Raw genomic sequence first — 10,529 nt, forward strand, 5'->3', positions numbered from 1 at the left:
GGTGGTGGTGGTGGTGGTGGTGACAGTGGTGGTAATAGGGATGAAGGTGGTGGTGGTAGTGGTGGTGGAAGTGGTTTCAAGGATACGTCTCTTCTTGACTTTGGAAGCTTCTCCCAAACCCAGTGACACCATCCCATAGAGCCTGTTCCCATCACCTTCAGCATAAACTTTATTCTCCAAAACAGGCTTTCTTCCCCGTGGTTCCGCCCTCCTATCCTCTGGTTACAACTTCGCTCCCACCTATCCAAACCTGCCTGCTTCCTCAAGATCCTCCCAAGCCCACCTCCTCCAGGAAGTCCCACTGGTCAGATTCTTACAGACCATCCACAGCCCACAGTGCTGGCCCTTAAAGAGTCTCTCATCCATCAGCAACAGGGTGCATACTGGCTTAGGGGCTGTCTTGAAACATCCACTCGCTAGTTCAGCTTTCTCTGCCTTTCCCCATCACGTGGCTTTAGGACAAAAAGCAGATTCTTCTATATGCTCAGTGGAGATGGCACATAGCTACTGTGAATCCAAAAGTCATAGGTTTATATTTCAAATGCCAACAAGACAGTCCTGCCTCAAAAACACCAGACTTGATCTCCAAGGCTTGCACAGCAATCGATCGCAATGCCTGTACTCACGGCCAGCTTATAATGGGCAGGTTCCTGATACAATGGAAATGATCCGGATGGAACGACTGCCACACCACCACTCCAGGGAGCTTCTAAGTAACCCCCACCCTTGGGACACAATATTGACGCTGTATGGTCCTGACACCAATGTCCACTAGCACGCTGTGTGATTCACGGTTGGGAACCGGGACTCATTCTTAGGAGATGCTCAGAACGAACCTAGAGGGCCCAGGAAACCCTCTCGAATGTGGATGGAATAGAGCAAGTATAGTCGCCTCGGTCTGAAGAGTTTGCAGTTAGATGCAATCCCAGACACAAAGAAACAGTCTGGTGGTAGACATGAACACAGGAACCATCAGGCTGATTCCGCCTCGTGGTAAGTACATATGAGCAGAGCTACGTGCCCTAGGGTTTCAAGGACGGGTTTCTCAGAAGTAGATTGACAGTCTTTCCTCCGAGGCTTCTCTAGGTTGGCTCAGACTACCAACCTTTTGGCTAGCAGCCAAGTGCATTGCCCTTTAGCACCACCTGGTGATTCAGGCATAGGTTTGCCAATGGGTTTTGCAGAACAAAAAGTTGACCACGGATGTGGTGGTTACGTAATCTACTGTAAACCTGAGCAAAGGGATGGAGTCTAGTCCGTCAATCAGGTGATAGCCAGGGAGGCCTCTGTGTGACCATGGCCTTCTCCTGAGGATTCTGGGAACTCCTGTCTTCCTCCCTAGAGGTAGGACACACCCTCTCTCTCTCTGCTACACGTTCCTGTTAACAAGCCACATGGAGCTATGCTGATGGAGCCAGAGCCTTGAAGCTGCAGAAGCCATGTGGAGACCCACACCAGGACTGAGATGTTTCCACTGCCACTGGATCCACAATACCTTCCACCCACTGGCCTGTGATCTTCCTGCATTTGGCATCATTGCATGTGTTGTGTGAGTCTGAAGAAGAATTTATAGATTGGTATCAGACATATGGGCTAATATCGGACTTATGGACTCGATCTGGACCAGGCTGGGATGTTTACTTAATATACAATTACTCTTTGATATAAAGCTCTTTCTTATACACATATGAATGTTCCTGAATTTGTTTCTCTAGTCAACCCAGACTCACACAATGGATAACTCAAAAAAGAACATTGGCCTGACAGTTCACTTGCCATTAAAGCCCAGGCCACACCGGCCCAGTTGGAGACAAAATGGCTCTAGGTGACTTCTGCATTTTTTCTCACCTACCTGATACCTGATGGGCCCCAGATACTGCCTGAAAGAGAGCGCTCTCTCCCCAAATGTAACAAGCTTATAACTAAGGATCAATTTTTTTTAGACACAGTTGCAAAATGGATACATTTTTGAGTCCTAATCATCAGGACGGTGATGGCGAGGGGTCTGGCGACTTCCCCTGCATTGTGGACATTCTCAAATCCTCTCACATTCTGCTCACAATCCCCCGCCACACAGGTGTGACATGTGCCCACGTCCACGAAGTCCACGTGCAGTCTGAAAGACAATGTGCTGACAACTCTAAAGAGAACTCACAATGATTCTCAGGTCCCCCCAAAATAAGCCCACTGTCACGTCAAATGAGACTCTTAATGACCCTACATACTTTACAGGGTTTCTAAAGCTGGAAATCTTCACTGGACTAGAACGATAGGTCTTTCTCCCACAGAGTGACTGATATGTCTGAATTGCCAACCTTGCAGTTAACACACAAGGCTTACCTGACAGCATCGCCAGGGCATCTTACAATAATTACGAGTCAAGAATGAAAAAAATGCATTCGTATATTCAAGAAGCTACACTGAGATATGAAAATATTCTATGAAGGAAAGCAGTAAGTGTCAATAAACTCCAAAAAAACAAACTCCCGCCCGCGAGTCAATCCTGACCCCGAGTGCGACCCTAAGGACAAGGTAGACCTGCCCTGTGGATTTCTGAGACTATAATTCTTACAGGGGTAGAAAGCCCTGTCTTTCTCCCAAGGAACAGCCGGTGGTTTCGAACAGCTGACCTTACACTAGCAGGCCACTGTAACCACTCTGCCACCGAGGCGCCTAAGTTTTAATAGTGCCCATCAATCAGTCTCGGTTTCAGAGGAGGAAGGCGCACAGGAGGCAGAGGACACAGCCAGAAGCATCAGAAAAGTAAACGCCAACAACGTCCGCGAGCTGTGACAAGAGAAACGCACAGGAGGGACCGAAAATGTCACCGCCCAGCTCCTGTCCCAGGAAGACACAGCCTCCAAGTGACAAGAAGAGCCCCCCCTTTGGAGGACTGAGTCTTCTCAAAATTTTAGGACGCCCACCCCCAAAAAGGGGTATTCTTTTTTTTTTTTTTAAATTTTATTAGGGGCTCATACAACTGTTATCGCAATCCATACACACATCAATTGTGTAAAGCACATTTGTACATCATTCTCAAAACATTTTCTCTCCATTTAAACCCCCACATTAGGTCCTCATTTTTCCCCTCCCTCCCCGCTCCCCCTCCCTCATGAGCCCTTGATAGTTTATAAATTGGTATTTTGTCATATCTTGCCCTGCCCAACGTCTCCCTTCACCCACTTTTCAGTTGTCTGTCCCCCAGGGAGGAGATCACACACAGTTCCATGTAATCGGTTCCCTCTTTCCTACCCATTCTCCCTTTACCCTCCCTGTTTCGCCACTCACACCACTGGTCCTGTAGGGCTCATCCGCCCTGGATTCCCTGTATTTTCAGTTCCTATCTGTACCAGTGTACCTCCTCTGGTCTAGCCAGACTTGCAAGGTCGAATTTGAGTCATGGTAGTGGAAGCGGGGAGGAACATTTAGGAACTAGAGGAAAGTTGTATTTCTCATCGTTGTTACATCGCACCCTGACTGGCTCGTCTCCTCCCCGAGACCCAAAAGGGGTATTCTACATGGAAAATGGGCCTGCCTTTTCACACATGAATGTTCCCCCGGTGGGTGGAAGGAGGACCTGCTGGGCTGCCACCGGAAAGGCCGTCAGTTCAAATCCACCCAGAGGCACCTCGGAAGAAAGGTCTGGTGATCTGCTTCTGAAACGTGACACACTCTAGGCAGGGCCGGTCGACTCCACACATCCGGGGTCAAGACGAGTCATGTGACTCAGCTGTGGGCCCCAAAGTCTGACCACTTCCAAGGAGGGTCTACCTTCAGCACACCAGTCCTGCACTACCATTAGAACCACAGCTGCCCGGCATTCTCCCACTTCCAAGCTAAGTCAGTGTCCCAGAAACACAGGGAGTTGGAAACAAACGGGTCACAGGTGGCTGCTCGAGGCTCTGACACCCTCCTTACCACTGTGGGCTTTGGCCTCGGTCCCTGGCAAGGACGCTCACGCGACTCGGTGCTAAAACTTGTAGCGTTTTAACGGCAGTGAAAACTAGCACCACCTTGGTGAAAAGCCATTTGACCATGCATGCCTACCCGCCCTGAACACATGCCCAGCCGTACTGACCCCAAATAATTACAAGATGGGACGACACCTAATATGGGGAGGATAAGAGCTTTAGGTGGAGAGATGGCCACCACGGAATTGGTTTAAACTTATAAACAAATTAAATGAATGAGCCCGTGTCTCAAAGGGAAATGGATCGAATATGATGCCTCTGGTCCATGGGTCAATCCATCTCATGCAGGGCCTTCCTCTTCCTCCCTGCCCCTCCGCTGGACCCAGCATGCCGAGATGGAGTGACGCAGTGGCTGCAACTCTGGGCCCGGGCACAGGAACGACTGTGGGGAAGACACCGGAGCAGGCAGCGCTCCGACCTGCTGTGCACGGGGTCGCTGTGGGTCAGAAAGGAACCGATGGCAAACAACACCACCACAGTACGTGGGTGTGGAGGCCTGGTGGCTTGTGGTTCCACAATGGCTGCTAACCGCAGGTCAACAGTTTGAAACTCCCAGCCTCTCTGAGGAGAAAGACAAGGCTTTCTACTTCCATAAAGAGTGAAGTTCGAGTCTCAGAAACCCACAGGAGCAGTGCTACCCTGTCCCATGGGGCCGCTGTCAGTCAGCACTGGCTCGATGGCATGGAGCATGTGTGTGTTTATACAATAACATGAGAAGGGGCGAACACAAATTTGAACATGCAGTAAAATTCAAGTTGTTAAAAAGAGAGTCAACATACACCCCAGGAGATTAAAAAAACAAAAACAAGCATATACCAGAAGACAAAAAAGCTGTTTGCAGACTGATTTTCTCAGCTTTTATGCTGTCTGTAGTGAGCATGCGTTAAGCTTTATTGGGAAAACAGATCAAGGTATGGCCCAGCAAGCTGGGGGTGGAGGTGGAGGTGCTCGGAAGGGCAGCACCACCTTCCCTCTCCAGGAGAAAAGCCCCTCTCACAGGTGCTGCTGTGACCTCCCCCCACCCACCACACCCTCTCCTCCCCCTGGGCTCCTCCCCCTGGGCAGGGGGCAGAAGCTGCCAGTGGGGTATCGTAGACACTGGCCGGGGGCTCAGTGGCCCCGGAGAGGGCAGAGCCAGTCCCAAGAGGACAGTGTCCGTGGAGTGGGCGTACAGGGCCATGGCCCAGTGACACCCAACGTGCAGAGAGCCTCCTCCTGCGACTGGCTGGTTGCGATTTCTCAGGCTTCTAGGGTTGTTTTTCAACACACATCAGGACTGAATTATTTGGAAAGCTCAGCAAAAACGACCGGGATTAGAGAGGAAAGATGATCGAGCTATAAACTTAGACGTGCCGCCACCTTTCCCGCCTGCCCGCCCGCCAGCCCCTGGCCCAGGGCAGCCTCACCACCACCCTCGCCCCTGGGGCCACTGACTCCCAGTAAAACCATCTCGGACCTAAAACCCAGGATTCCTCCCGTGCAATAAGGAAAGACCCCTAATTCAGGCCCTAACATGCCCACGTGTGTGCCAGCCTCCTGCGTGCCCAGAGAGGCCCAGTTTCAGCATGTGAATTCCTGAGAGTCCAGCGGCTGTCAGTCCGGGCACCTCAGACGCACCAACCGAGCACTGTAACCACCTGTAACCACTGCACCACACAGGTTCCTGAGAACCAGGTACAAGCACTCCATTTCAGAACTGTTTCCCAAGAAAGAGGCAAGGGGCAGGTGGCTCTTGGAAATATAGTTACTAGGCACGCAGTCATATGAAGAATTCAAAGTGTCTCTTTATTTGTGTTAAATGACTTTTGGAAGATGTGTGTGTGTGTGTGTGTGTGTGTGTGTGTGTGTGTGTGTGTGTGTTTAAATCTCAAACGAGAGGGATACGTGTGCACAGCACAGTGCATGAAACTTGCTCTCTCACTCACTACCATCAAGGCCATGCCGACTCCTAGTGCCTCCTGCGGATGTCTGAGAGCACACCTGTTTATGGGAGTAGAAAACCCAGTCTCTCCTCCTTGTCACAGCTGGTTGCTGGTTTCAAACTGCAGACCATGTGGATCAGAGCCCAACTCATAACCACTACACCACTGGGCACAGGCCCTGTTCAAATACAATCCTAGGAAAACCCCACGAGCTTCCCATGAACATTCTGAAACCTCTATGCATTAACTAATTCTTAAACATAACCCTCTGAACTAAGCACTGTGCTTAGCCCCACTTTACAGAGGAGGTAAATGAGGGAAGCACATGGTAATTAACTTGCCCAACATCACAGCTGGTAAGTGGTGAGGCGGGGAGTCAACCGGCCACTGGATTTACAAGCCACTCACCACTCACTCACTCTCCAATGCTGAGTCAGTTCAGACGCACAGCGACCCTTCAGGGCAGAAAAGAACTGACCGTGGATTTCCAAGGCTGTAATAGCTCTTTACAGGAGCAGAAAGCCTCATCTTTCTCCCTTAGGAATGATGGGTGGGTTTGAACCGCCGACCTTGTCCAATAAGTAACCCACTACACTAGAAGTGAAACAGATGCCCTCATGTTCCTGCTGACATGGCACACAGGTACAGCCTGATTTTCGAGCACTATGGTAAATATAGCAAGAGTTATAAAAATATCCATACCCTTTGGCCTAGTCATCCCATTCCTGGGAAATTATCCAAAGCTGCATTGCATGAAGATATCCATTACAGCCGGATTGATAAGAGTGAAGAGGTAGAATTGTACTGTCCAACAGGGGAGAACTCAGCGGATAAATGTCGATAGATCTGCTTAGTGCAATAATAGCAAGCCGTCATGGAAATTAGGGGATGAATAAAGCAAGTGTAGGAAGAAATTTTGACTATAAAATAGTAAGTAGAAAAAACAGGAGATAAAATGACATGTATTACTTTGGTGTGATCATTTAAAATATATGCCTACGGCCAAACAAAAAAGAAATGAACACAAAATGGGCAATAATTGACTCTGACAAAGAGCTTCTGTGTTAAATGACTTTTTGAAGATTGTGTGTGTGTGTGTTTTATCTCAAAGTAGAGATGTGTTTGCCTAACAGTGCAGAAAACTTGCGTAGGCACTGTTAAAATACTGTGACAACACAACACTTTGTTATTACAGTAGCTTTGTGATAAAGAAAAAATAAGATAGAGGTGTGCCTCGAAATATTTTTGAGAATAAGTCTTCCTCCCTGCCCCAAGCCCCGAGTGTGCCGACAGAAACTGGCAAGGGGGTCATGTGTAAATGTTCTCTGAGCCCTGTTCCTCCTGCCGGCAGCTGGGATTAGCCGGGAGAACTCCAGCAGACACCAGCCCCGTGGGTTCTGTGGGTGGTACAAGTCAGAGAGACACAGAATGGTGTACTGAGACGTTCCACACCGAAGGTCAGGGTCTAAAGTAGTGGACCCAGTCTGGAGAAATGCAGGTTCATGCACATTTGACCAGAGGACAATGATAAGGATTTATCACGACCCCATGTCCCTACCTGTGTCTGTAAACTGGTGGCAGATACCACCAATACACTCTGGGAAAGACACGAGAAGGCCGTGGCTGTCTTCTGGATCTACTCTCAAACCCCCAGGTGTGAAATCCTCAGGCTCCCCCCAAGGTCAAGTTGAGGCAAAAAAAGCAAAAGACAGAAATGGCCTCCTCAACCACAAAACAAAGACACTCACTGCCACCGAGGCGGTTCTGACGGGGAGCAACGCTGAGAGACAGGATGGAACAGCCCCTGTGGGTTTCCGAGACTGTAACTCTTTATGGGAACCGAGAGCCTCAACTTTCTCCTGCGGAGCAGCTGGTGGTTTTGAACTGCTGGCCTTGCAGCTCGCAGCCCAATGTGTAACCACTACACTACAAGGCTCCTCCAAGCAAGGCAAAACGAAATGATTGCAAAGAGATGCGATTTTGGAATCAATTACTAAGGAAGACAGTCGAGTCAAGGGTTTTTTTGTTTGGTTGGTTGGTTGTTAAGGCAAAACAGGCTGAAATAAGGTTTCAAAGATATGGCACGCAGGCAGAACTCAGAAATATCATGGGTCCGTTCAAGTGCCCTGCAGGAAAGGGACTCTCTCAGTAATGCGAGCCACACTCTTTGGGATTCGTTTGTTTCCCAGTGAATACAACAGTTACGTTTACACTGTACTAGTCTGTTAAGCAGGCAACAGCATTGTGAACAAGCTTGAAATATGATGAGAAGCATTAAAGTGAGGCAGAGACCTGAAGCCGGCACAAGCTGTGGAAACATGCTGTGGCTAGACCTGCTCTGTGCCTGGTTGCCACGAGCTTTCAATTTGTAAACGTTTAAAAAGACAACCGTTGTAAAGGAGGGGTGGGGGGCAGTACAGTGGGAGTGGCTGTCATTATATTTCATGGCACTGAATTCAGCCGCTCTGTTTATCAGCAGCTGGTGCTCTCTCCCCACAGCCAGTGAGCGCCGCTCAGCCCCGGCAGCTGGGGACCGACTTGCTCGCGACTTGCTCTCTCTGACTAGACAGACCCAAACATCCAAATTTGGCCGGGAGAGCCACTCTCTTAAAATGTACAGCATTTTCAGTCAAGGTGCGATGCTTTCAGCCTCGAAGTGTTGCAACTTAATCCAAACTGTTAGGGGAAGGAACACACGTGCATGTTAAGTGGCTTGTGAAACTGAGGCAAAAGCCCATGCGAGAGTTTTCAGGCTGATGGCAGTAGCTATAGCCCATCACCCTCATTTTGATGTATTTTAACAGAAAACACCGTCCTCTGTAGAAGCAGCTCCTTGCTGCCCTATCATTCCCACGCCCCAAAAGTAAGACGACCACCCTGCCACCTTCACACACACCCAGACACACAAACGCACATCCATACACAACACACAGCAACTCACAAGCACACACTCACACAGACACAAACGAGAGTTAGTGTTGCCCTGTCACACTCGATCTGGAAATATTTTCATCATTCTTCAGCTGTAAACAACCCCACCATCAGCGGATTAGCAGAAGGAAATTGGCATTTTAAATTAATCTTCCGCTTATCCTCAACGATGAGTTTGCTGCCATCCTGAAAAACAGAAGGAAGTTTTTCCTCTGCTTACAAGTGACGGCACACAGAAGGATTCGGGGCAGTACACACTCGTGTACAAGGGCAGAGAGAGCTGACACAACTCTGATAAAAAAATGTAAATACCCTCTCACACACACATACACACACACACACACACACACACGCATAAATCACTATTTTTAAAATCCATCTTCAAACACCAAAACTGAATGACAGCCAGGACTGAGAAAAGTAAACAGGTTTTCACAAGTGTTTGACCCCAGAGTGCTCACTAGCAAGTGCCCAAGATGTTCACAAAAAAAAGAGCCTTGTTCATCCGTGCAGTTAAATGAAACCTTAGGCCCAAGAATCTTGAGCGTTAGGATCAACTTCACCCTCCCCTCCCATCCCCTCTGGGTCCTCAAAGAGCAGACAATACAAAAAAATTTCAAAGGGGAATTTAAAAGGGTTTCTAAATGTTTTCCCTCGCCCTCTCATCACTCATCGGAGTGCTCAGAACAGGAATGACACTTGTTAAGTTGGGGTTTTTTTTTCCCTCTCCCTCCCTCCACCTGTTGTCCCAAGTCTCCCTTGGTATGCTGGGGCCATCAGCACTTTCTGCTTGAATGACAGGGTCTCCCCTGCAGCTCAGTGTGTCCCCTTCAACCCTACCCTTCAATTGGACACCCCTAGAAAAATAGGTACCAATTAGGCCTCTCTTTCTATCTAAGGATGAAGTCCTATCAACTATATCAACAGCTCTGCAAGGGAAGGAGGAGGCATCCTGTTCTGTAAAGATTTACAGCCTGGGGAACTCCATGGGGACAGTTGACAGTGTCCTGTAGCGTCGCTAGGAGTCAGAATGGATTCGATGTGCGCTGGGGCCCCATAGCGAAGCGTCTCAGGATGGCTGCTGGCGGATCGGTTCCTTGTTCCTTTGGTTTGTGTCTCCAGATAACTAGCTCCACCCTAACCTCCTGGACTCCTGAAGATAGCATGTGTAGAGATGCCTAGATTCCATTGAAGTAGGGATCAGGCTTGTGGTCCAAGTGCCCTTTGAGCCTCCCCACTCTAGGGAGACCCAGCCTCTGCTCAAGAATGCCAGGCAGGGATGCTTGGCTTAGCTAAGTAATCGAGTTAAAGGAAGATCTAAAGAAAGAGTTCACGTTCACATTCATATGCTAAACTCGGTTAAAAATAGACCTCAAGAAGGGCCTGACCTCACTTGTTAATTTTAGCCTGGTGATGAGCATGCCCCACAGACAGAAAGTCACCAGGCATTTTCCTAAGTGCAGTGATCTTCATATTTTTATAAAAAGGAAATGCAGCATGTTCTATTAATAAAAGTGTTGTGGGCTCAGTTAAATCCGGACAGTTCGTACATCAGGGCTCCCTCTGGCTGCACCGCCCCAGAGGGCCGCTCACTCACACCCAAGGCCCCGGCAAGAGGGCAGGTCACATGCGAAAGGGAACCTGAGCTGGACACAGCAGGCCCAGGGATCAGAGGCCACAGTGGTGGCTTTGTGGTTGGTGAGGC

The sequence above is a fragment of the Echinops telfairi genome, unplaced genomic scaffold (assembly GCF_000313985.2).
Source record: "Echinops telfairi isolate 266 unplaced genomic scaffold, ASM31398v2 ScPeMD7_70;HRSCAF=299, whole genome shotgun sequence".
Classification (NCBI taxonomy): Eukaryota; Metazoa; Chordata; class Mammalia; order Afrosoricida; family Tenrecidae; genus Echinops; species Echinops telfairi.